This window comes from Thunnus maccoyii, chromosome 4, assembly GCF_910596095.1.
Source record: "Thunnus maccoyii chromosome 4, fThuMac1.1, whole genome shotgun sequence".
In the NCBI taxonomy this organism is placed as follows: domain Eukaryota; kingdom Metazoa; phylum Chordata; class Actinopteri; order Scombriformes; family Scombridae; genus Thunnus; species Thunnus maccoyii.
Genome location: NC_056536.1, coordinates 18,943,763 through 18,971,427, shown reverse-complemented (window position 1 = coordinate 18,971,427; position 27,665 = coordinate 18,943,763). Strand labels below are relative to the sequence as shown.

Below are 27,665 nucleotides of genomic sequence, written 5' to 3'. Positions count from 1 at the left end.
GACCCTTGATCACTAGTGATATCATACCACTCACCCAAGGATATCACACCCTGCAACATACAGCACTTTTGATGCCTCAACTCCGGGGCCGCTGCACACACACATATGCAGACATACATACACTTAAATCGCCTAATAGAAAGCTAACATTTATGATCAAGATTGACACACATGGAAACACTGTGGCGGAGAAATAACACTAAATGTATTTTAATAAGTAATAGCAGAAGGAATTTCACTATTTTCTTTCCCTATTCTAGAAATGTCAGAGCTGCTATTGGACACTCCTTGTAGAATTGAAGAGGAAAACTAACAGGAATTTACCTGTTTCCTCTCACTGAAAGTCATCCCAGTGCAGAGTCAGCGCAGAGGCTTCATAACATGGGCTATCGCGGAGCTACTGTAATAACATCAACAACCTCTGGACTGCCACTCAACATTAAGGGCTGACCACTAATTAGGCCTCGTATAACAGTAGGCTGCAGTTTATTTCTCACGCTAGCCCAACACTTTCCCGAAGGTCGTCCACATCTAGGAAGCTTGTAAAAAGTGAGATGTGCTGTGTTGCCATTTGTCAAAACAACAACACTTCCCTTCATAACTGATGTCTTGCGGTGTAATTAGTTATGATAGCCTTCTCCTCCTCAAAAGAGTCACTGACATTCTATATCAGTGACCTTTTTAAACCTGCATAATGTTTGTTGAACTTAGGCTTCAAATCCCAAAATGGGTCACAGGCCTTTTTGCTGCAGGGTACCCATATGACATGGGTAGTAAAATGTTTTAAAGCCCCTGAGTCTCAGGGCTACAGAATAAACTTCTCATTTGGGCCCCACACTGAAAAAAAGTGTATAAACCCCTGGCCTTAACGAAAGTTAGTCCAACACAGCTCAGCTTGTTGGGCTGAGCAGTGTGTTTTCAGCCAGGTTGTATTTTCCAGTGAAACCTTAGAATTGGATGCCAGAGTGGCCTCTTTCTCTGTCACTAGATCAGCTCAGACAAGCAGATTAGTGCTGTAGCTGCTCTGTGTGTCCCTCACAGCTTACTGTATGTCAATGCTGTAATCCTTGTCATCGAACCAATGGGTTAGGCTACATTTCAAGGGTGTCTTTCCCATACATGTTCATGTTTGCACTTACACTCACATGTACACATACATACAACTTACACATGCGCTGTAGAACTCACTCTCCCTCTCTTTCTCTCTCTCTCTCTCTCTCTCTCTCTCTTATCTAGGCCTGTGGAAAAGCCACACTTGTACGATGACATTCAGCACAGGATTAAAGCCCATGTAAGACCCTCCTCAGCTTACACTGCCGCTGCCAAGAGGGGATCTATACAACCACACACTCTCATGCAACCGTGTACACACACTGGCAGAGACACAACTGCACTCACGCACACACATACTGTAAGCAGGCAAGCACAAACTTGTTTGTGTTCACACACACACACACACACACACAAATCCCTGCACCCTTGTTACTTAGCATGTTGTCCTCTTGTTACTCCAGACCAAAGGAAGTCTATCTCCTTAACAAACACAGTGAAACACGCAGTCATGCACACACACTCCTTACACACACACACACACATACTGACATCCTTTTGTCCCGCATCCCGCAACTATCCTCCTTGGTCTTCTCTCTGAAACACAGGTACCCTTGCCAGGAATGAGCCCAGACACCAATCCCATCTGTCTGCAATGGAATCATGGACCCCCACCCCAACACACACACACAGACACACACACACACACACACACACACACACACACACAGACACACACATACTGTATGCGCCAGGACAGACAAAGAAATGAACATTTACAGTACAGAGAGGGGATAGAGAGTGGGGATAGATTGAATACAGACTCTCTGGGTTTAGTTGTGCTAAGGCCAGACATGGTCAGTACCTTAGTTAAGATGCTGCTTTGTATCTGGGTCACATTGTGTATATGTATCTTATTTTTTGTGCATGCCTCCAGGGGTTAGTTGGTTGGGTCTGGAGAGGATTCTCATTGGAATGCGTTGTGATTGGGATAGACAGCGATCCTTTTCTGATTGGTTGTTTATCCCCGGGCTTCCACTTTAGGGGTTGCTTTGAATCAGTGCATCGCTGTCACTCCCTCTCCATTTCTCTCTCTGTTTCTTTTCTTCTCTCTTTCTATCTCTGTATCTTGTAGAGTGCCGCTGGCTGTGTGTTTGATGTGAGTGTGTTTGACGGGCTAAAACAGAACCAGCAGTGGGCTGCTCTGTGTTTCTGCCGAGCCAGCGATGCTCAGTGTGGAGACGGTTGCCCACAGTAACCTTAGGTGCTAAGTGGTCAATTACAATGGGCTTTATCAAAACTGAGTTGTTGGGTTGATACAGAGTTATGTCTCTGGCCAGAGACTTTTTTGCATGTCATCCCCTTCAACCTCAATATGAGCAAAAAAAATGGCCCATATTGAGGTTAAAGTGTAGAGTAGTGAAATCTACAAATATTGTACTTATGTCTGCAACTATCTTATCAATGAATCAGTGCAAGATTACAAATCTGACCAAACATTTAATTGTCAGTTTTCCATACAATATGCTATAGACAAATATGGCGGAACCAAGAAGGTATTGAAGTTTGATACGTAGTTTTATTTGTATCATGTCACTGCTCTCTGATGCTTCATCTGTTTGACTGAAATTATAATACTGGCTGCAGTATTTTATTCAGACTCCACTGTATTGACATGGAAGGCCTAAGAATATGATACACATTAACCTCCGATATTGGAGTTCTCAGAGGAACCACATTAACCTTCCTGTGACACCCAACTGGGTCTTTAAAAACGCTGCTATCACCCACCTGTAATTAAAACTATGTCGAACGTGAACTGTACACCAGCTGGCAGAGGGTGGGAGAGAGAGGTAACTGAGCAAGAGAGACTTGCTTGATTATGCCTTCTCACAAAAAGCAGAGTAGAGCATGGCAGGATAAAACCTAACACCAGTCATCAATAGGTGCCATTGTACTTTCGCTCCACTCTAATATCCTATCCAGGAGTGGCCTAGCCTGTCAGAGTGTGTACGCAGCAAGGCTTCAACCCTGCAGCTATGGGATTAGCTGTACTGCTGGGTGGTCCTCTACCTACTGATCTCAGAACAGCATCACAGTTTACTGCGCACTCATTCTAGGTGTCAGGATTATGAATCAGGTCAGGCCTCTGAGGTACGAGTCGGACCACTGAAAGCTTATTGTACTTGATGTTTGGCTCGATATGTGTGCATTTACATCTTACAGTGAGTTCTGTGAACTGATGATCAGAGAAAAGCCTCAAGGTTAAAGAAGGGGTCTGGTGACTTGAGGGTTTTTGGAGTGAATCCCCAGTCTGGTTGGGAAAGTTTGGCTGGGTAAATGTGCTGCGCTTGAGCTCTAGTGTTACTGCTCAGTGGCCAACATTCGAAAGCTGCGGTTGTATTATGCCGCGGTCAGACCAGAACTGGCAAGGCGAAATTTACTAGCACACTGTGGCAAACAGCGGGCAAGACAGGAAATAGTGTGGGCAGGGTTGCAAACATAAGCTAGCCAGCTAACATTAGCATTCCTCAAGTTGAAAATCATCCATGTTTTTATCAGACATTTAATTTACCCCGTCCTTGTACTCACTGCCAGCCATGCAGATGCTGCTTGTTTTCATTTCCCATGCACTTATGCAAACATGAAAAGGCAAAAAATCAGTACCTCCTGGATTAAAGGTCAATCTCACCCTCTCTCAGAAATTGCCTAGATGTTGGCGAGTCTTATTATTTTGCTATTTGGAAGAGGCAGGTGAATGCATCTTGATCTCTTCTTGACTGTGATCAGGGAGAACATCTTGCTGTGCCAATAGTTACCTACCAGGTAGAACTTTTACTACATAAGCTAAAGGTTAGGAAAAAGACAAAGAAAGGTTTGTGATATCTATGACGAATGTGTGATGCTATAGAGGAGTGATAATCATAGGCAGTTGGTAGCTCAGAGTCATGGCCAGTAGTCATTTGTTTTTTCTTTCTTCCTTGGCTTCCATCCTTGAACTATTCACTTTTGAGTGGTTAAGCTGGTCGTAATGAGAACAGAGCACTGGTTGGCATTTCTTACAGACACACACACACATGTACAGACCCAGCACATGTTCTCCATAACAGAAATCCCAGAGACAGACAGGTAGTGTGACAGGAGTAGAGCTGTCGGAGGCCTGGCGTTCTCCCCATCTGAAGGGATGGGAGCAGAGGACAATGTAAACACTCTGTCACACACATAAACAAGACCCCGCTCAGGTTTCACTGCACAGTTAGAGAACGCTCACCCTCTCTTTTATAGAGAAAGTATTTGTGTAATTTGTTTATGTGAGATTCCATAGCCCTAATGGGGAAATGGCTTTTTCGGCATCACACTACACCTGAGTTCAATTTCACTAGCTCTCTCACAGACAGATCGTAAAGATGGCATACCAGAGCGGACGCGATCTGTCTTTCCCTTCTGCGTCTCAATTTAATTTCTCAGCTTTCCTCTCCCTCAGCCACATTCTTTCTCTACCCCCTCCCTCTCTCTGTTTCTCTCTCTGTTTTTATCTCTCTTTATAAATGATGGCCATGTAGAGTAATTATTCAACCAATATTCAATAACAGTTTGACATCTGTTTCATTAGTAGGATGTTTTGCAACTGATAATGTAATTTTAAAGCGATGAAAAACTTTTGTTTGCATTTTGTTCATATTTTAGAAGAAGAATTTGTGAACAGGCACCAAAAATGTGACACATACTTCAGAGCTGTGAAACATAGCTCCTAATTAGCCAGAGCCCCTAACCAATAACGCTTGTCTGCTGAAATTGAAAACCAACATGTGTGCATGTGTATGGGTCAAGATCTTTTTGGGAATACAATTCAAACAGCCATTTCTAGATAAAACCAATATTTATAGTATTTATTGTTTAATGCTAATGATATTTCCCAACCAACTGTACTTACACACACCAACACACACACACACGAATGTGTTCATCCTTGGCCAGCTTGAACCTCCTGCTACTCCAGCAAGATACCATGTGTTTAGCAGCACCAAAAACAATGGCTTAGCAGAACCTCCTGCACCGCAGTGCAAATGAACTGAAGTGCAGGCCAGAGAACAAGACCCAAACATGTGTTTGCTTTGTTTTTGCCTTCTAATTACATATACACATAGTTATTTCTCTCACACAGTGCGTGTGTAAAGTGTGTGCACATGGAAACTGTGTGTGTGTGTGTGTGTGCGTGTGTGTGTGTGTGTCTGCCTCCCTTGAAACGCAAGGCTTTGTGTCTGGAACTTGTGTGTTTCACAGCAGGCATTCCATTCAGACTAACTCTGTTTGCTTAGGTAATAACTAGGCTTAGCCGTAATTTGTTTGTGTGTATGTTTGCGTGTGCGTGCGTGCATGTGTGTGCATGTGTTTGCGTGTGTGTGTGTGTGTGCGTGCGTGCATGTGTGTGTGTTTGCGTGCATGTGTGTGCATGTGTTTGCGTGTGTGTGTGTGCGTGCGTGCATGTGTGTGTGTTTGCGTGTATGTGTGTGTGTGCACGTTCAAAGGAATAACTCCCTTGCATTTTACACATTTACACAGACAAACCCGTCCCTTTGAACTTGGAAACAAGCCATCCACAAATGAATGCTTTTTTGTGTCTATTCTTGCGCAAGTCGTGTTTCTTTCTCCCCTTAATTCCCAGGTTTCATTTGCTCCCTCAAGATGGCAATTAGAATAACTTTGGCTGTTAAAAAGGCTTTGCAAAATACTGCCTCTGTGCACCAATAAAGTTCAAATACACTGGTCAGCATCATTTTCATACTGATAGGCCTCATTGATTTTGTGGGAGGTTTTGAAGTGTAACACATACACGCACCACCTACTGAGAGCATATTTCTCCACAATACCAGGGGTCAACAAGGGCCAATAATTGCCAGTTCAGCTAAGGAGTTGCCAGATCTGAGTTGTTGCTGCCAACCTGTTAGTCCAACACCACACACGCAGACACACACGTACTGAGATCACAGCAGGCCAGTTTTATCAGTGATGTCAGCTGTTATGTCAGCTCAGTCAGCCTTACGTCTGCCTCATCCTACCACCGCACACACATACACACACACATTATCAACTGATGCACTGATGTCAGAGAGAGAGAGAGAGACAGAGAGGGGAGATACTGATTAGATTTTGTGTATTTTGGATGAAGCAGGGAGTTCACAATTTCGGGCTTTCATGCAGTTCAGATGGGCTACGACCGCTTTGTGTGCGTTGATCCTCCAAAATAACTTCAAGTGAGTGCATGTTTTTATGCCTGCATGAGGTCCACCTTTGTTGTACGTGTGTGTCTGTGTGTGTGTGTGTGCGCGTGTGTGTGTGTGTGTGTGTGTATGTGTGTGTGTTGGTGGGTGGAATGAGGCAACATACCGTGACTTTATCATAGCAAAGCAGAAACAGTATTAACAACTGGTGAAAGATGTTTTGTGGACATTTCTCGGATTCCCTTTTGGTGGAAAAGAAAATGGAGAGAGATGAGAAGGAAAGGGAGAGAAAGAGAGAGAAGTGAAGAGAAGGGGAGAGATGAGAAGAAAAAAGGGGGAGTCAACAGAATAATGAATAGCTATAGATATTTCTGTGGGCTTTAAACTGTGTTGCTGTTCAGTGATCAGTGTAAGCCTCCTTGTAGTCATTCTCTTTGTGGCAGGTTTGAATTTCCAAACACAGGAACTGTTGCTTGATTCCCTCTTTCTTTGTGTGTATGTGTGTCTCACATTTACACACACATGTACAGATGTTGGATAGTTGTTTGCTTTTCTTGCCAAGCAAAAATGCTTTCTTCTTTTTGTGACCTGCTTTTTGCGTTACCTGACAAGTGTGTGTACGTGTGTGTATGTGTGTAGAAAAATGGAGAGAGTGAGCAAGTGCTAAACCCAGTTCCTTGCCTGAGTGCTGCTGCAAAGGCCCAGGTTGACAGACAGGATTGAGAGTGTCATCCCTGGGATTAAACATAATGAGCAAGATTGACAGACAAGACAACATTGCGCACTTACACAGACATTTACGCACACACATACACTCTAAACACACGCACAGAAAGGTACACAGGCAATTATAGAGAGGTGTATCAAAGTGCTGGGGTAAGGCCCTGTTTAAATGCGTGTGAGCAGGCCATTCCATCATTACCTGCACGCCTTTACAGGGAGGGAACAGGGATTATCTCTTTTTACTTTCACTGTATCATTTTTCCTCCTATATTTTTTCCCATCACCAATCTCCTTTGTCCTCTCTCTTTCCTGTTTCTCATTCGTGCGTTTGTGAGTGTTTATGAGAGTTCATGAACTCTCTTTGAGTCAGGATTGCACTCTCTGGTGTCTGGACTCCTCTGGCTTGCTGAGCCTAAAGATGGCACATAATGTTTGTTGGGCAGATCGTTGCGTGATTTCTGTTCCAGTTTTGGCCAGTTAGTGTTGGTTGTTCGGAGATAAAATCAGTAAGCGTGTGGTTTGCCTTCTTATCATATTCCTGCCCGTTGCTCTTGTGAAGATTAGTTGAAACATATTCAAGTTTTTACAGCTTGTGTCTAAGCTGTCGATAATAGTCATGTTTTCATTTTTCAAGATGATTTTGGGGGTATTTTTGCCTTTATTCGATAGTGGAAAGTGAAGAGAGACTTGAAACAGTGTTGGAGAGAGAGAGGGGTATGATATGCAACAATGGACCACAGACTTTGCAGTTATGTGATACACATCTTAACCAGTAGGCTGCCAAGGCACCCCAGATGAATCACATTTTAAAATAGCTGAAAACAGCAAGCTAATGGTAAAATAGTGTGGGGTCCTTTGACTAAGATTTATTTTAAAATCCAGTTCATCAGGTTGTAGCAGCTCACCTGAAGTTTACTTCACACTGATAAGGTCCACTCTGAAAATTAGTTTTAAAGTGTAGCTTTTTTTTTTTTTTACTTTCTCTGCCTTTTCCACACAAATTGCAGCTTTAATTAGCAAGACAAACTGCTGTAAATAGATGTCTGTTCCTGTTTATGTATAGGAAATTGTGAGAATTTGTGTTCTTGTGGCATTTCATAGCTTGCCTAACGGCTTTAATCAGACTCTACTTGTGGTCCAGTGTGCTCTTCTCTGCATTTATGCTCTTGTTCAATCTGTTTTCCTTTGTGACTCTCAGGACTGAAAACAAATGTGTAAAACAGTGGTCGTTATGTGTTGTGCGTCTCATCTTTGTAGGTTTCAATATAATCTTAAAGGTCTGCTCCTAGTTTATAGCATTCAGTCACAACACACGCGCGTACACACACATACTCACACAGAAATTCAGAAACATATTTGTCCAAACTTATTTTACCTTGCATTCTTTCAATCTCACCCGTTTACCTGTTTGTCAAGGTTTGGGTCTGGAATCCATGTGTGCCACAAAACTTCAAAGGACCTTTTTTGTCAGAAGATCTTGTCCATTTTTAATCTATAATTGCCAAGTGGCAGCTTACAATCTCTGTCCAATCAGATAGCAGCTGATAAGTGTGGCATGTAGCAGTTAGCTTGGCACCCGCCAAGCCCTCCTGGCCCTCCTCCTAGGTGCATGCTTGTCGGCACAATGTGCACTTGAGACTTTGCAAGATTCTTTGAGGGGGATGATCAGCTTTCATCTTATCACTTTGCACAGTGACACTGGCTTCAAAGAGCGCTGGTCATTTTTACTGGCACTGCAGTATGTGTGTGTGTGTGTGTCTGTCTGAGCTATCGACACATTCCCAGCAAGCTGTTCCAGGCTTTAGGACTGTGTTTAATGAAGGCAAGGGCATAGCTTCAAAGAGCTGCAATCCAATCTACATGTGCAGAAGTACACACACACTCATGCACACACAACACACATACATGTCTCCTGGCTAGAATGAATGAAAGAGTTTGAAGTCAATCTCTCAGCCCAGTCTTGTAATGTGGCAGCGTACTTCTTAAACTTTATAAGATGACTGAGAGAGACAGATGAATATCTATGAATGTGAAACTTGTGTGAGAAGGAATGAGAAATTTAAAAAAAAAACATTGCACCAGTTCACCTGTCTTTGAATTCAGAGGCTCACCTGTCTCAACTGAAGGTTTTTTCTGCTATCAGCGGCTCAGATACATCAAGGATTGTGTCTAGTTTTGTGCGCACTTGCGTGTGTTAGTGCATGTCTCTGTGCTGTGGTTTACTCAGGACTTACGAGATTGAAGGTGACATGTGCTAAATTGGAAGAATGATGAAATTTCAGAGCTAATCTGCAAATTGTGGGAACTAAATTACATAAAGCTTAGACCTGGAGGGAACCTCATTCCACATAATATTGCTGTCATTTGTAACAGTCACCTCACACTCAGTAGATTGTTGCTGTCAGCTGAAGAATTTCTATTTCCAAAAGGCAACTTTCCAGCACAAAAGATAAGTCTCACTTTGAGATGGATGCTGATAACTTTTTAAGAATTACCACAATAGTACAACAGTCTTTGCAGAACCTGAACATGAAAACTTCTAACAGTTACAAGATTTTTTATGAAAGCAATGGAAGGTTTTTTCTCTGTTTGGAAACATGAGATAGTCCCAGGCCTAGGATTGACCCTCAAACCATTTGTTGGAAATCCTTCATGCTTTAAGGTTTACGAGTGTGCATATGTTTGAGTTTGGATCTTTTAATGTGTGTGTGTGTGTGTGTATGTGTGTGTGTTTGTGTGTGTATGCACGCACACATGCATAACTCTGTGTCTCTGGTGCCTTTGAGGTGTGTTAAGGTGTGTTTCTCTCTTTGATGTCTGGCATTGGGTTTATAAAAGGGCTGGTTTTAGAGGCACGATTTTTTTTTCGAAGTGTTGGTGCATGTATGCGTACCCGTGTGTGTGTGTGTGTGTGTGTGTGTGTGTGTCTGTCGGCCAGCAGAGTGGATGTGGTTCACCTTGCACTGGCCACCTGTAAGCCATCGACAGAAATTAGCCTCTTTAGTCTTGATGGGTTGCAGAACAGAGAAGGAAGGGGCGGTGAGAATGTGGTAGGAGGGCTGTTGGTGGGGGTTTTGGAGAGGTGTGTGAGTGTGTGTGTGTGAGTGTGTGTGTGTGTGTGTGTTGGAGGATACTTGGACGGACAATTTTGAAAACTGCACTCTCACTGCGCCATCATAAGACAGAGAGAAGGGGAGACAAGGTATATACTATACAATAGAACCATTTGTTTCTCATTTGTCTTCACTGTCTGGGGATCTGTGTGTGTGTGTGTGCGTGCGTGTGTATATATGTTGTAGTTATTTAGCTCTGGTATTCTGGCCATAAGCCCAACCCTGCTCCACTGTTCTGCTCTGACTCTACTAAACACACACAACCTGGACTCATTACATTCAGTAAACAAGTAAGTCATTAATACCAGCCTGCAGGCTCCACACACAAAAATACAAAATGTATGTTACATGTGCACACTCAGGGACACACCACCAACCACGCCCCTTCTCACTGTATCCAAGGCTCCTATTGGCTGTGGGGTTTGGGAGAGACTAGCGAGACTAATGATGTGGTCCTTGTGTTCCTGCTTCCTGTCCTTCGCTGGAGGACTTCCTGTGGCAGAATCATGTCCTGATTACAGTCTACATCTAAGACCCCTGGAGCAGGACTGTTTTGTTCTGATACACACACACACACACACATACACACACACACACACTCACACTCACACACACAATAGATATAGAATAACCTGTGTCCCTCTCGTCAGATATGTGATATTATTGACCAGGAGCACTGGAAATACTCAGCATCTGTGTTTACTTCTCTTTTCTTTTCTCTTTAAGTTTCTCTGTCTGTTTCTGGTTTTCTACCTCCCCTTGTTGTGTAGCCAGGAGGTTGTTTGGTGTGATGAGGGGCTGACTGGCCCTATTGTGTTTTACTCACTGCTCTGCAGCCCAGCCCTGGCACCAGACCTCACAGCTGGCCACTGATCAGCAGGTTGGTTAGTTCTGTGGGGAGAGCTAAACAAACAGTGACTTTTTTTCAATTGTAAAATCAATACAGGTTGACTAGTGTCAAATCTGAGAGCTAGGAAACAAACCTTTTCTTTGTCTGTGGATTTTCAATGAGGTCTACCAGTTACAGAATCATAGCAGCGGTTTTGCTTTTTTAGCCTCGTAGCTAAAAAACCCCACATATTCTTACATCTGCCAACCATTTTGCCAAGAATACAAGAAGATAAGATTTTATACTATCCAGACAGACATTGGGTTTTTATTCATTTCACTACAGTATGAAAATCAGCTTGCAGAACTAAAACTTGTATTACTGTAGATAGGTGATCCATTATGTCTTTCTTCGTCAAAGTTGCATTCCAGCAACTATTTTGAAAACGGAACATTAGGATAATATGAGATGTCAGAGTTAGTTGCCAAGAAGCACCTTTTTATTGGGAATAACAGGAAAATTTGCATTGGCATTTTTACAGCCTCTTAGTGTGCTTATTGTTTGTCTTCTGAGTTTGATATTCCGACAACATAGCTCATGAACTCAGTGCTTGTTGGCAGCTGACTCTTTGTTGTTGGACCGCTGTCCAATGCGTCACAAAGTAGAATTTCCAAAATGGTCCCTGCATCCAGCTGAATTGCAATGCATCATTAAGGTAAGTGTTCATAGATGGATTACCTGTCTCCACTAAATTTCAAATATCTACAAATTAAAATTCATACAACGTTCATACAATGTTCTCATGACCAGAAACTAACGGTTGCCTGTAAGATCAACAATTAATCCAAAAACATGGGGGATGCTTTAGGAAATGGTCAGCTGTAATGTAAACATGATTTTGATTTGTATATAGAAATTGTGCTTAAAACATGCAAAACATACAAAAGTGTGATCTTATTAACAGGGTTGGGTCCAAACAACTGACAGAAACTGGCGTGATGTAATAATCCCTTACTGTTGTATTAGTAATTTTTTACTTTTTGTTTAGCAGAAACAGCCCTATTATCATGATGAACCATCTCACTGTTTAACAGCTCAGGCCAAGTGTAAAGTTGTCATTCCTCATCTGTGCTTTGTAGAGTGGGAAAAGTGTGTGTATGCTATGTGTGTAGAGCCACTCTCCAAGGGGAAATTGTTAGCAAATGGACTCCAACTGCTGGCCTTTTAGCTTTGCAAACACAACCTGAAGGCCTCTCCACTCACCCCCCCCCCCAACCCTCCCACCCGCTACAATCAATTCACCTGCCCAACAACCCGAAGGCTCTTCATCCCTCCACTCCCTCCCTTCCTTCCCTTCTCCCGTTTTCTATTGCACTCCCACTCACTAAGTTAGACATTTCCATACCTATTCATCATTCCCTCTCCCTCCCTCTCTGTGTCTCCTTCTTCACACACAGAGTCATTCCTGAGTGGGTAAATAGAGTAAATTGGGGCTGACCCCTGAGGTTAGCAGAGGCCACGCTCTCTTTTCATGCCAAAGCCATCTGAAGGCTGATTGGTTGATTGCAGTGCTCTCCGCTTCCAAAAGGCTCCCTTGTGCTGCTGTAATTGCCCTATCATGCCCGCGCACATACATCCACATGCTTATCGCACACACAAATGCGAGCATGCACGTACATACATGTAGACGCTCACACACATTCTTACAGCCAAATGACTTAATTGGTGTTAATTGCATAATGACAGTAGTGAATTGGACCTGGGTCAGAGGTGACACAGGTTTGAGTGGAGAGGGGGATGGAGAAAGGATGTTGAGAAGATGTGAGAGGAAGGCTGGCACTTCTAGTCTGTCTCTGTCTCTTTCTTTCTCAGTTCCAATACTAAGCAATCCTTGACCTGATTGCAAACGTTGGCCCATGGGGATGACACACACACACACACACACATACACACACACACATACAGACAGCCCTTTGTGGTGTGAAGGGATGCTCTATACATTTAACACAAGGATTCAATTTGACTCAGTCAGCATCTGTGGCTGAGTGTGTGTGTGTAAACCAATGTGTGTGTATTTAACTATACCAGCAGAGTATGTTTGTGTGTGACTGCCAGGGCAGCTGAAAGGGCTCTATTGGTGAAAACGTTTAAGCCATCATCATTAGAGAGTTGTTGGTACAGAGGTGTGTTTTAGTGAAGGACGTAATTGGCCCGTCATAGTGCTGTGTAATCTTCTCATATTCTATGAAAACAGCAAAAGCTATTGGCCATAATGGGCATGTTTAAGGTGGGACCTTCCCATGTTAAACCTTCAGCATCTTAGCTTGATACAGACTGGGACTCAATAGCAGAGAGAGACAGAGAGAGAGAGAGAGAGGGTGGGATGTGTAATGATGAGTGTGTAGGTGTGTACCAGAGGGGCCTGCAGTCTCCATGCTCTACTGTACACATTTATTTCCCTTTTATTTTATTTCATGGTTATTTCATGGAAATCACTTTTCTCCTGTGTGTGTGTGTGCGCGTATGAATGCAGTTTAAGCCCAGTATATACTGGATTGCGTGATTTCAAAACCAGAGCTTTCTCAAGTGGAAACACTGCCTCGTCTGAGACCAAGATTTTTGTGAAAATGTCATTGTGTATATGCATGCATGCGTTTGTGTGCATGTCTGGACTCTACTGCAATTAAACGAGTAGGCCTGTGTGCACGTACGCTTGAATCCCTAAGTGTTTTTTTTTTTCTGCAAGTGCATGTGTCCTTGTGTGTGTGTGTGTGTATGTGTCTGTGTGTGTTTGTGTGTCCTTGTGTGTGTGGGAGTTACAGTATCCCCCATCCTGCTGTTTATAGGAGGGAGTGAAAAGTGATGGAAGGTATGGAGAGAGATGGGCCAGTGATGACATAGCCTTATGTTCACCCCCTCTGGATATGGCCCACTCTATATTAGATCTATCCATCATAAGGCTGCACTCGAGTCCCACATGCTTCCTATACCATTTGTAGCTAGATGTCCACTGTACATGTGTTAGTCTCATCAATGTTCTACTCATATGGTACATGTCACGCTCATACTTGTAAAGTCTGAATGTACTTTGTCCTACCCACTACATATTTAGCGTATGTGTGTATGTGTGTGTGAATGTGTGTGTATCCTGTATTGACTCTCTTTAAGTGGTTTTTCAAAGCTCAGATGATAGATGTATGGTTTTCTACAAGTTCCGCAGAAAGGCTTCTCCACAGGCTCATCTAGACACAAAAGAAGCTGTCACTCTCTGTGTTTCTGATCTCACTGTGTGTTCATTCAAATGTGTGTGTGTGTGTGTGTGTGTGTGTGTGTGCGTGCGTGGCATTGGTGGTTTGTGTGTGCGTGTGTAAATGCCTCTGTGCGTGCCGGAGCTGTCACCTGTTCTCGACGAGGCCTGTCTCTGGGCGAGCCTTTGATCTGGTCGACAGGAGATTCCTACAGTGTGAAATAGCCCCGGCCAGATTTACTCAATGAAAGAGCAGGTCTTAACCACTGTTATTACACCCATTTTTTTTTAAACATCACTTCTTGTTTCTGTCTCTCTGTCTCTTGTTCTCTCTCCCTCTCTTATTCTCTCCGTCTTGTTCTGCCTTTGTCATTTGCTGCTTCCTTACATGTGCTATGAATGTGCTCACAAGTGTACATAAATCTCAAATTGGAAGGGATTTTCTGTAATATTTACTGCCGAAGACATTGCATTCAGTCATAGCTTGAGTCAAAAAGCCACTGACTCATGCAGTCAAAGCCAAGGTTACCCTTAATATTAGTAAAGAACAGGTGTGAAGTAGATGTGGAATTAAAAAGGACAGCAATGTAGCTTCTTCTCTTTATTCTCCTATTATTGTTTCCACACGTGTATAAGGAGAAATTTGTCAATGATGCACATGACATTGTTGCGTGTTTGGGTCGATGTGTAACTGAACAAAGTCAAGAATATGAGAAATGACACATAGTACCTCAGACTGTCTCTTTATTGCTCTGTCTGACAGGAGAGACAAGGGAAACACGTAGTCCCTCACTCCCTCTCTGTCTCTGTGCGCTGACTGTCTGACGTTAGTGTGTTATTTCTTACAGGTGGTTGGGCGTGTCTGTCTGAGCTGTTGAACATGTGTCAGAGCCCAGGTGGGGAGAGACACAATGTAATTATCCCAGTGAAACACTATCCATGTAACACAAACACTATACACATGTGTACTGGCAGTTACAGGGGCCGATGCTAATTTATTGTGGTGAGCTGTACTATGTTAAGTGTTCCATTCTGCAGGACACTAACAGAAGGGGCAGAGTTGAAGGAACGGGGAAAAGAGGTGGTAACATTTTTTTTTTTCTAATGCAGAATTAGTCTCAGACCGAAAGAGGAGGAATCAGACCTTTAGTGTGGAGCTTTACTGTACAGTACGTAGCAGAGCTGGTTGCCAAGCCAAGCAGCGGGTACAGCGCGGCCGGGGCACCCCAGGGAGCAATCTCTGTTTGCTTAACCACCGCTGGGCACATTTACCACTCAGCTGGCTTGTGTAACCATAGAAATATTATCCAATATAGCGATCACATCTCACTCAAAATACACATTCTTAAGGTTTGAGTTCACTGCCCAACCACTTTAATATCATATAATATGTATCACTAGTTATATTTTTCATCCTCAAGTGTTTATGTGTTACAGGAATTAAAAGCAAGAATTACTCCAAAAATTATATATATATATATATATAAATCTAATTATTGGGTGTGAATTATGCAAATCTTTGCTAAATCACCCTAAGTTCTTATAAGGCTACTGAATCTACTATGCAATGTCCATTTCATGTGTAGCAACTATTTGGGTTGACTTCTCCTTCAACTAGGTAAGTGGACTGAGATGGCTGTCACCCATCATTACAGCAAACCGGGGGAGAGAAGTGGGGTATGCCAGTTAAACAGAACTACTCAAAGATGTGGAGTAATGTGAGTGATGGTTGAAAGTCACAGCCTGTGACCTGAGAAAGCTCCTACTAAACATCAGCACATGACCTTGCTTGGGAGGCCTGAATTCTTTCAGCCTTAAGCCGATACTATTCCCAGCAACACCCAGACAAATGGACCAAGTTCACACACATACGTTCGCACACGGCAACATTTCATACTGCAAATTTTATGAGTCACTGGAAGTCTGCGCACACCTCACTAAATCACTTTTTTCACAGGTCGTTTTAGTGCAAACTATCAACATCTACTTTACTGTCATGATATCAATAAGATATTTGGAACGGCACGTCGGGAGTTTTCGTTATCAAAGTTCAATGAACCAGAGTTGAAAAGTGATCCTGACTTAGCCTGCACATCAATATTCTACATCCACACTTTCATAAACAGAGTGAGGACAGGTTAACATATATTACAGTCCCTGCTCCACTCTATATCACCCCTCGCTATCATAACAAAGAGTATTTGCTTTGCTTGTGCTAGCCAGTGCATCATAACCTGTTGCATTAATCCCACAGCAAGACTAAATGTTAAATGCTGGCCCTGTCAGTGTGGATGGCTCTATCAGCACTTGTTTAATGGGTACAGTGTGTTTCAGCAGTAAATATCACAAAACTATAAGTCGCTTTGTCAAAACTAATGAGGATTATTTACTCTCTATCTGCGCACAGAGCCAAACCTCTGTCACTTTCTACGATGCTTATTTATGATCAGCACTATCTCCCTTTAAGTTTCACTGGCAGGGCCTTCCATAGTGTCGTACAGAGTGCTCCAAAGGTTGTTAAAGGTTCAAGATGGTTGCACAAGGAGTGTCAGTGGTTCTAGTCAGAGTGAAACATTTTCATGTTTAGGGGTTTACAGCACTCTAGAGACCTTTTAGAGTTTTGAGAAGTCTCAGGAATCATAACTGGCTCAGATATCTTAACTGTTTTTCACTCAAATGTGTGTGTTTCTGGCCTCCCTCTCCTGTCAAGAGCCCCTATAGCCTGTTTCACCAAATCTCGCTCAGTGTCTTTCCCTCTGTCTCACCCCCACTGCCCCACCGCACACCCTATCTCCCCCCCTCCAGGCTGCAAAGGTGGGTATTTCCCCCCAAAAAAACATTCCTCTTTTGTGATTATCCCCCTTCCTGCTCCTCTCACTGCCACACAACATGCCTGCTGGCAGTGGGACCCCACAGCCTGGCGTACCTACCGCACATACACACACAAACATATAGGCACACAAAAAACACTCGTCTCTATTTGATCTGACATTCATGTGTATTTAAGGAATCCAGCTAAGCTAGGAACGCACCATCATTTAAACCCCAATCAATGTTTTCCTTATTCTTTCTCTCTGAATTTTGCACAGCGCAGAATTGGAGACTTTAAAAGTAACTGTTTGGCATCTTTTTTTTTAACATGCTTCCCCACCCTTTAACTCACACACTGACACACAGGTCAGGCTGAGTTAGAGATCACTAGCAGACCACCAGGCATTGTGAAAAGCCTCCCTCTTTATCCCCAGCGTATATCCTATGTATCTAATATCCTGGGGCTATACTGACCCCAGGAGCAGCAAACAGATTCGGCCAACAACATGATTGGTTCTTCCTGAGACCGGACTTACTTAGGTATTAAGCACCACGCTGCAGCTGTGCTAGCACAAACACACTCACTCCACTTGACATCCACCTCGACTTTGTCACTCTGTCTCAAATCCTGTTTGTAGACCCATTTTGCACTTGGTTTAATAAAGAGAAGTAAAATAGGCAGTGCCTGTCCGTGATATGCAGGAAAGAGGCACACACCTTCTAAAGAGAGAATAAACCACAAAACAAAATCTGTTAACCCCTCATCCAAGGGGAACGGATGAATAAATGAACACATTGTTAACATTGGATGGGCAGAGGCTCTAATGTTTGATGACCAAACACAAATCTTAGCTGACTATGTAAATCGCTGCCTGAACTTGTCCACCTCAAATATTTGTAGCTACTGAATAGACATTATTATCAGATTTTGTTGATACAAGTGTCCCGCACACACTCACACATACTCACACGTAAAGATTCATAGGCAAACACACACATATCCACGTGCAGGCGCAGGTACACGCAGCAACACACACACTTACAATATGTAAAGGTGAGCTTGTTTTTCCTTCAGAGCAGATTGAGATCTGACGGATCACATTTATTTGCTTAACTGGTTCAAGTGATCCTAAATAGATCCGAGATGACCAAACCAGACCAAACCAAACTATTTTAAATCCAAAAGTCCAGCTCTATTGTCTCTGTGCCCATTTATAGCAAGCACACGTTCACACACATTCATATATTAGGCTCATGTTCAAAAATCTCTGTTGCTATAGCTCAGATGACGCTCAGAAATCACACTTTTTCTTATTCATCTGTGTTACGCCCGTCAGTCAGGCAGGGACTTATAAAACACAAAGTGCAGTTTTCATTGCCTGTATTCTGTCAAATTTGTGTGCTCATTCTCCACTTTTAGAAATTCAGTTTCTATAGAAAAACAGAACAGGGAAAAAAAGATGCTATGTCTCCAGCCTGGTATGTTAGAAGGGCAAATCAGTTAAGAGACGGAACTGAACTATGGGCAATAAAGAACAGATGGAGAAACAGTGAGTCTGTGGGCAGTGAGAGGGAGGAAGAGACTTGCTGGGTCAGGAGTAAGGACTGATGGGTCAGTGGAGTTGGTGTCATCTTGAGAAGACATCAAGAGGAGGGTAGAGCATTAATAGCGCACCAGGAAGCAACAGAGGGGTGACTACTTGAATGACCATAGCAGTAGTTTTTGGGGACATGCACACACATAAACACAAATATGAAAAGGAAGAAAAAGAGGTAGAAGATAAGAAACATTTATGGTGCATAAAATGTGTTTCTGTTTGCTGTTTGTGTAGCAGCAGGACTTTCACCGCTTGTCTGGCTCGCTGTCCTTCTTTTCCATCTTTCAGGAACAAGGTCTTGACTCCAACCCACACTGTATCTCCTGCATGGAAACTTTCCTCCCTTATAAAACACAAATATGAATTATGACATCATGTTAGACATGTCTTTTGCCCACATTTATGTGTGTGGGCGTGTGTGTACACTCTTTGTGTTTAAACGCACAAAGAAAGCCAGAGAGAAAGTCTTAACGTATGCGTGCATTTCAAAGTGAACTTGGTTCTGTAAACGTGGTGCGTGTGCATGCATTTCAGGGTACTAGGTCAAACCTTCAAAGCAAAATGAATGCCACCACACACCCACACCCCGCACACCAAGCCCTCCATCTTCCCTCCCATACCCGCATAAAGAGTGCACCATAGCTAGACTTGCATCCACTTTGGGGTTTTTTCTTTTTTCTTTTTTCTTTTTTTCCGAATGGGGGTGAGAGGCTGTTACCGTGTCAGTTGGCATGGCCTCTTATCAGACCATCAGACTACCCTCAGATTCTCTTTCCAGATGGAGGTGAGATAGGGCTCCAGAGGCCCGGACCCCCGCAGACACTGAGAGCATGGAGGCCTCCCCTGATCTCCTACCTGATGGAGGTGCTTTAATGTGGGCTCAGGTTTCACTTGTCTCCCCTGCCTGGCTGGGCCTGTGCTGGTGTCTGGATGCAGGCGCGTTCAAGGCTCTGCGGCCTGCGTTCCGATGGGCCGCCGCTGCTCCACAGTGAGGTTTAGCTCCAGGTCAAGGTGTTGTTATGGGACACAAGCTCACCAGGATCACCCACACTATTCTCACTGTGAAAAATCGGTACCGTGGTGGGTTGTATACACAGCCATACAGGCACTCACAGGCATACTGTTTGACACAGATGCAGCTGGTCCACAGTAGAGTTCTCGACATTTCTCTCAATAACATAAACACTGCCACTCATACTGTGCTCAGAGCGAGAGAGGGGAGAAGAGAAAGAATCTTGTGATTTAAAAAAAAAAAAAAAAAAAGGCTGAAAGGAGTAAATGAGTGAGATTAGTCGGAGATGAACTTCTGAGTGCTAAGAGAGACAGATCAAGAGAGAGAGAGAGTGGGGGAGGAGGAGGAGGAGGCGGAGGAGAGGAATTTGGGAGCCAGGAGATAGAATTCCATGCACCTTTTATTGTTGTTGCGCAGACCTGTATTTTGGACCTGCATGAACATTATGCACCTTTTATGAACATAGTTTCTTTTTCGCCTTGGGGCATTTAACTGATAAATGAATATTTGAACATGTTGTGCCAATTATATTTTTTCTCCCTCCCTTTTTGATATCTGTGCCTTTGTAGTGTGTGTGTGTGTGTGTGAATCTCAACATGCACTTAAATGTTCGTTACTCAAGCATACAGACGTACAGTATAGTACATGTGCGTGTTCAGGGGTGCTTGTATCTGTGAGAGCAAAATGTCAAAACAACCTCCACATTAGGAGTAGGCACTGCAGATTCCACCCGTATCATTTGTACATGGGCACACCTTGGCTGGACTCAGGGAACTCACCACCATTCCACACAGAGCCCTCCATCATTCCTCAAAGGATTAGAGACAAAAAAAAAAAGAGAGAAAGGGAGAGGGGGAGAGTTGGAGGGAGGGGTTACTCTTTTACCTTTCGAAGAGGCAGAGTCTTTTCTATAATTTAGGTGAAGTAATAGAAATAATAGAAGTTTTCAAATTGCTACCAGTGTCTCCTTCTGTGTTTCTCTCTCTCTGTCTTTGTCAATTTCAAACCAGATGTCACTTTGATGGAGCACAAAGAGTGGATGCACGCTAGTGAAGCAGTGTTTGAGGGAGAAGAAAGCTCAGAAATGGCACATGTGAAGTATACTCACTTACAGATGCACGCTGCCTCTCTGTGGGAGTTTAATGAGATTGATGCGTGAGATATATGTATTTTTTTCATCAACAGTCAACTCCACCTAGTGGTGTTTGTGCTGAACAGATTTCTGGCTGCAGCGAGGTATGAACTGTGAAGGGGAACATTACACCGGCAATTGTTTATCTGCGCGGAGTCAGTTTACCCTGAAATTGTTGGAGAAGGGAGGATCGATACTTAAGTTGTGGATATGAATCCCTAAAAAGCTACAAACTGTGTAGATAGTGTTGCCTCTGAGATCTGGCTCAGTGCCTTTGTGGCACGGACTGTCCATTGCTAGAGAGCAGTTGTAGACTGTGTTAGTAGGTCTCCTCAGCACCTCTTGGCCTGGCATCTGCGAAGCTTGCTCACACTTGCTTTCACCCAGCATGTGTTTGCTCAGATGAAGGAAATTATGTAATTAGCCTGTGAGGGATTGTTTTCTTTCACTCTTTACCCCCCCCCTTTCTCCTGCGCTCTGTCTTTCTTTCCCTCCCTCTTTCTTTTTGCTCTCGCTCTCTCTCTCTTTCTAGTCCTATGACAGCAGGAGATGGTTCCAATTCAAACCGTGCCACACCTTCCCCTTCCTTCATTAATTACTGGGGACCTTCAGTGGAAGAAAATGAGCGCTTGTCATACAGAGCCATCTTAACTGTTGAACGGCTGCTTTGTGAAACATCAAAGAGGGAGCTGGAGAGGTGTGTGAGGGAGTGGAAATGGAAGCTTCGGGTGTGCGGGGGGTTGTGTCGGGGCTGGGTTTGGTTGGGTCGGGTTGTGTGCTGGGAGATGGGTGCAGGGGTACACACGGGCAGTATGGGGGGGAGGAAAACCTGGCATTTTGCTCTCTAATTCCAGCCAGCCTGGAGCGCTAAGAAGGGCCTCACTGTTGCTCTCTGGATCAGCCAGGTATTGCTTACATAAAAAGCAAGTGAAAACAGCTGTAGGGATAATTAGCTTGATTCTCCATTACATGCCATGAGGGCCAATAACTAAAAAATGGAGTTTTGTTTGGGTTAGAGCTGCAGCCCCAACCAGGAGGAAGTTGTAAAAGTCAGGCAGAAAAAAGAAAGAGAGGGAAAAAAGGGAGAAATGTAGGGAAGAAAGAGCGAGCTCTTGAAGCAATTGTTACAGAGAAGATGTTCTCTCTTCCTAGGACGACTTGATGTAGACCATATTTTTTAAGGGTTTTAAAAGGCTATGGTTTCAAAATGATTGGATGGGCATGTGTGCACAGATCTGGATCTTGTTTTTACTCATCTAATATGTAATCTGAGTTTCTAGTTCATGGGAACGTGTGACATCAGATCAATGATTTGGAACTGGACCAGATTTTAAGTGCTTTTTATCACATTTGCTGTAATGGATTACCTTAAACACTGCACCATCACTGAGCACGCTGAATCACCATTACAGCATAGACTCCACATTCAATAAATCAGACATATGATAAGAGTGGTGATATGTTTTGTCATTGTTTCCATTGCAGGGCATTTTGTCATAACTGGTTTTCCTCTGACCTTCTTTTCTGAGGTTAAATAGAACATCCTATCTGAAAAATGATGTTTTCTGTGGTCACATACTAGGTCTGCATTCACAAAGTATCTCAACAATTTCATCATTTACTACTCACACAAAACAGTTAGAAAGCCAGTTCAGTTTCTAGTTGTCACTTCTCTCTCCCCTCCTATATTTCACCCCCAATATCTGCCCCATTCATACCACCGAATGGCTGGTTTTACATCTCTCCTCTCGGTAGGGTGAGGTGAAGGGGGGCAAATCTTTGTACTAGTAATTGAATTTGGTGTGTTTCTCTTTTTTCTGTAGGAGTGAAAGAACACCGACCACAGGGTAATTCCAAGTGAAAGAGCAGCACTTTAACATTGGTGGTCCCAAAACTCTGCAAGGATCCATTTAACAGGCAGTTTATATTAGTAGCACTTACAGACAAGAAGGGGTTTGGCTGCTCACATCCAGACTCTCAGGTTTGATATCCATCCCTTATGACGAAGACAGACAGATGGACAGAAAGACAGACTAGTACATTTCTTGAGGATTTCACCTCATTTAGATTACCTGGAATTTCAACAGGGATATTGTGCATGTAGATACACAACACTGGTCGCTGGTCAATCTTAAAGACAATATGCACTCTGTTTAATTAACACAGGGGTACCAGGCTGTGTAAATGGGTTTTCACCCCCAACTAGAACTCTGTTTCTGCAGTGGACATTTGCAAATGTTGGTAAGCCAATCATTTTCCTGTCTCCAGAAGCAGACTAAACCAGTATTAATATGAGAAAGTGTTCACCCTGTCTGATCCCATCATCAAGCACACTGAAAGTGGAGTAGTGGGAAGGAGGATGAGGGTTACGCAGGGAGTAGAAGATAGGAATGGCTGATTGGAGTTAGAAGGAGATGATGGCAGAGTGCTTTGAGGGAGAGAGAGAAATGATCTTTCACTATTTAAATGTACAATTTTCAGTTCAAGAGGACGGTATAATCGTGATCTAAATCCAAGCAAAGCACAAAAGAATCGTGTGTGTGTGTGTGTGTGTGTGTGTGTGAAGAGGGAAATCCATTAGCAAGTGTGCTTTTTCCCCTCCACTAAACCTACTTTAAGTGAAGTGGCTCAATATGATAATGGAAGGGTTGCGTCTGATCTGTCTGAGTGAGTGTCAAGTGTTAATGTTTTAGTTTTATCAGTAGTCATTCCTGTGTGCATTCAGGTCAGAGTTTGGATATTACAGTACAATTTATCACATTCCTACCCATCCAGTCCTCATGCAGCCTTACTGATGCACATCGCATGTTTGATCAATGAAATCTCCATGTGTGTTTACCACTTTGTGGCTAATGTCCTCTTGTGCACATCACCTGCAGGTATTTTATATCATCACCATTGCAGCACTTGAAAAATATCCAATGGGACAAGTGATTTAATGGAAAAGTCTGAACACGAACAGACAGAACAGCTTGTTTAATCTCAGTTGTTTTTAATCAAATGAACTCACTTCGAAATTTAATTTGAATCCAATGTCAGTCTTCTTTGTTCCTTGTAATTTCTTAAAGAAGTGGAATGGTAGCAGTGAAAAGGGCAACCACACACAGTTGGAGCTACTTTGAAAAACAGTATACAACTCGGTAAAATGTTCTCTTTGTGCACTGCAGCATAAGTGTGGCTGGCTTTTCTTTTTTTTTTTTTCTTTTTTTCGCTGCCTTTAGCAGCTGATGATGCAGAAAATTGTGGACAATGACCTTTGGGCTGAAAAGGCTTTAAGCAGCCTGTCAGAGCCATTTGAGCTCACTAAATTATCCAGAGCATGGTTCTAGCTTTCTTGGCTGATATAATATGCTTTGCTTTGTCACATGTTTCTAAAGCAGACACAATCACGACCGCAAGTGCAGCACTTTAAACTCTGGAACATAAAATTCCGTATAATTTTAACACTCTGTCACAACTCGCTGACATGCAAAATAATCACGGGCCGATAAGCGTACACACGTTCATGACCACATAGCCACACATACTTCCTCATTAACAACGCGAACACAGACGTCACAAGTGAGTTTGTGTGGTGAATGCGTCTGTTGTGTGGAGGTAGTGAGGTGTTGACAGAGAAGAAAGAGGAGCAGTCTTCAAGCACATCCACAGGCAGGTCGTGCTCTCTATTATGCCCTGCCGGGGGCCATATTTGTTGATTCTCTAGCCCCCAAATCATTAATTTAAGTGCAGACGACGGCAAGGAAACCTGAGAATGGCGTCCAACACACATACACAAATTCACACACACACACACACGAGCGTGTACATGTGCAGACACACATTTGGACACACGTAAAAGCAGGCTTACATGTACACACACACACACAACTTGTGTTGCATAACAAATGATGGCACTTTAATTGCTGTGCCTGTTTATTTACTCCTGGCTGTAATGGATGGTCCTTCTTTGCCTGGCAGCCAATCAGAGTGAGACAGGAAGAGTGTGACCAGCCCTGCAGAACTGGACACATTCCATGCAATTTGACATTCCTCTTCATACTCAATACACTCTTAGTTAAGACGTATCCTTTAAACTGGTGACACTCTTTCGTTCAAGATTTGACAAGAAGTCAAATCATCTCCATCTAGCACATTCCCCAACTTAACCCGTGCATATCTCTGACCATCAGCATACAAAGTTTTAAGTTCATTCGCGCTGTCCTCTCTGAGTGACTGATGATAACGTCTTCGGTGATTGGTAGTTATTTTGGGGCCTGTTTGCTCAGCCAATGAGGCGCCCCCAGCGTGCTAGACATACATCATTGTTTCTGTTTTTTTCACAACCTAACCCTCAGGAAAAAAGTGAGTTGTTGCTGACTGCTGTGCGGCCTGAATAACAGACACATTCCAATAGTTTTTTTTTTTTTCTTTTTTATTAATGAGCACTTGATGTTTGGGCTGCTGCCAACCGCGTTTAGAGCATTCTTAAGGAGCACTGGAGACTCGCCCGACAGTTAGAGGAACAAAATGGTCAAGCTATAGCTAAGAAAACGAAACTATCTCAAACTATCTACGCTGGTCCTGATTATCTGAGTTCTCTTTGCTCATTAATAAGCAATGTAATTGTGTGATGTAACTTTTTAGGACACGACTGAGGAAATTAAAAACAACTTAAGATCTTTGGCTTGAATCTTCATATTCCTGTGTGGATTTTAGCATTTGTTTTTCTTCTGTTTTTTTCTAATCTTTGTGCGTGACCTCTCACACTAATGCTTATTCTTGCTTTTTCTTTCCACAGCTGCTTGGAGAGCCAGGTACCAAGAGGCTCAGGAGTTTCAACTGCAAGCTACACACATTCAACCCACCGTCACCACATATAAACACACATAAACAGATATAGCCTACACACGCTCCAGGAGCCACCATTGCAATGCATTTCTCTTCTTCACTGACAAATGCCATGGCCCCATTGTGGGTGAATGTCCCTCATCGAAGCATCAGTCTTCAGTGTGGAGCTTCAAGGTATTGGCAAGTGGTCCGCTGCCTTCATTTCCCTAGCTGTTTTCAATAGACTGGGAGCTGGATTCATTTTACAGTACTGCGGTGCTACAGAGCTCTGGCTTCACATCAACCGACAATCACTCCACCACTGTCGACTACTAGTGTGGCTAAGCTGAGCCAGCGGAACTAGCCGTAAACCCATGCCAAGCCCGGACTGGTTTATGGTGGCATGAATGTGTTTACTTCTACAGCTAAATGTCGGGACTTTTGTAAATATCACAACATGGACCTCAAAATCCACAATCCACCGAGACCTTCTTGATGTACCGTGCCAAAGGAGATGTCCCTGTCTGCTGAAACAAATTACTGAAATGCGACTGCATCTGAATCATTTCTGATCCAAGACTACCAGTAAACCACCCTAGTTACTCATTTGCTTGTCTATCTCCTACTTCCTGCGGAGAGATCAACAATAAATGGCATGTTTAGGCTGAAGATGCCCCACAAAACAGTTTGAGGATCAGCTTACACCTTCTCTAAAAATCAGGACCTTAATTAACAGGAAAAGAAATAAAGCTGACCTCAAATCAGCCAGCTTACTGTAAGAACAGTCTGTTTATACATTTCTCCTTGTGTTCCTTTTAGCCTGCTGTGCATTTGTTTAATGAACCAATATCATGTTCTGTTTGCTTTTCTACATCCGAAACAGTTTTGAGTGCCACTCTTTCTTTTTTTTTTTCTGAAGTTGTAACAGCTGTGTGTGACTTATACTGATGAGTGATGTGTTATTTTGTTGTCTATTTATTGATCCTGTGAATCTGAGTGGTCTAATCTGTTTATAATGAAGTGACTTGCATTTTACAGCACTGTGTCGTTACTTTTTTCACTGTACTGGAGCTTGACCTGAGGTGACGATAATGTACAGTATCGTTGTGTTTTGATTCAACTGTAAAACAGTATTTCCATTGGGCCCTTACCTAATATGTACAGTTTTTGTACTGTGTGTGTGTGTGTGTGTGTGTGTGTGTGTGTGCGCGCGCATGTGTGTGTGTGTGTGTGTGTGTGTGTGTGTGCATGTGTGGTTTCGTGCTGCTCTCATGATTGTGATGACTGTGAAAGTTTAGGGGTAACGCTATTCACCCTTGACTTACTCTACAGTGTTTTGCAGTGGTCAGCTTGTTTCTGTTGTTTGAATAAAAGTTATTTGCATAAGAACACCAACATGTGTTTTATCAGAAAGACAATAATGTGAACATTGACATCGACAGTGTTATTGGTAAATTTGAGTGCAACAATGGGTATTTTCACAAGATTAAAGTTTCACCGCCACTAATGGCAACTACAACAATAGACTCTTGCACTGCCCAAGAAAGAATTCTTCCCAGTTTTCATGGTCTACCAATTCTTTCTCTCTCTCTCTCTCTCTCTCTCTCTCTCTCTCTCTTTCTCTCTCATAAACTCAGCCAGATGTTGCCCAGTTTTCTTCCTAGGGGAACAGGGGGGTGGGTGGTTGATGGAGAGGGGGTGGGTGGTTGATGGAGGAGGGAGGGTAGTGAGACATCGTGAGGGAGGAGGGGGATTAGAAATGTGGCCGAGCATGTTTTAAGTGTGCTTTAGCACAGTCGCGACCCCTCAGCATCCACCGCGGTAACATTAGCTGAAAACAGAACTCGTGCGAGATTTGCAGGCACTTCACACTTAATTCAGCCACAGGTATTCGCAGTCATATGTGAATGCAAATGTCGTATGAGGAGTTTCATTCCTAAAGTGCTCGTTTTTGAAAAATCTGACAGAGTCAGAAAAAAAATATGTCTCCCTCTCTCTCTCAGTTCAATTTCAATTCAATTTGCTTTATTGGCATGACTGCATACAATACAACTTTGGCAAAGCATATTAACACCAACTATACTACTCTCTTTCTCTGTCAAAGCATTATGAGTCATCT

At 43.1% G+C, this 27,665-nt stretch overlaps 1 protein-coding gene across 14 annotated transcripts in view; it reads left to right on the top strand.

The window, feature by feature from the left end:
* The window catches only part of LOC121895562 (ERC protein 2-like), a 156,541-nt gene extending 129,600 nt beyond the window's left edge, over positions 1-26,941 (top strand). For 12 of the 14 annotated variants that reach the window (XM_042408834.1, XM_042408842.1, XM_042408839.1 and 9 more), the window contains one exon: positions 25,518-26,941. The gene's annotated coding sequence lies outside the window, so the exon portion shown is untranslated. Of the gene's footprint in view, positions 1-1,236; positions 1,292-19,371; positions 19,582-25,517 lie in introns of all 14 variants that reach the window. The other 2 variants (XR_006095807.1, XR_006095806.1) reach the window with 2 other exon arrangements.
* The last annotated feature ends 724 nt before the right edge of the window (positions 26,942-27,665 follow it).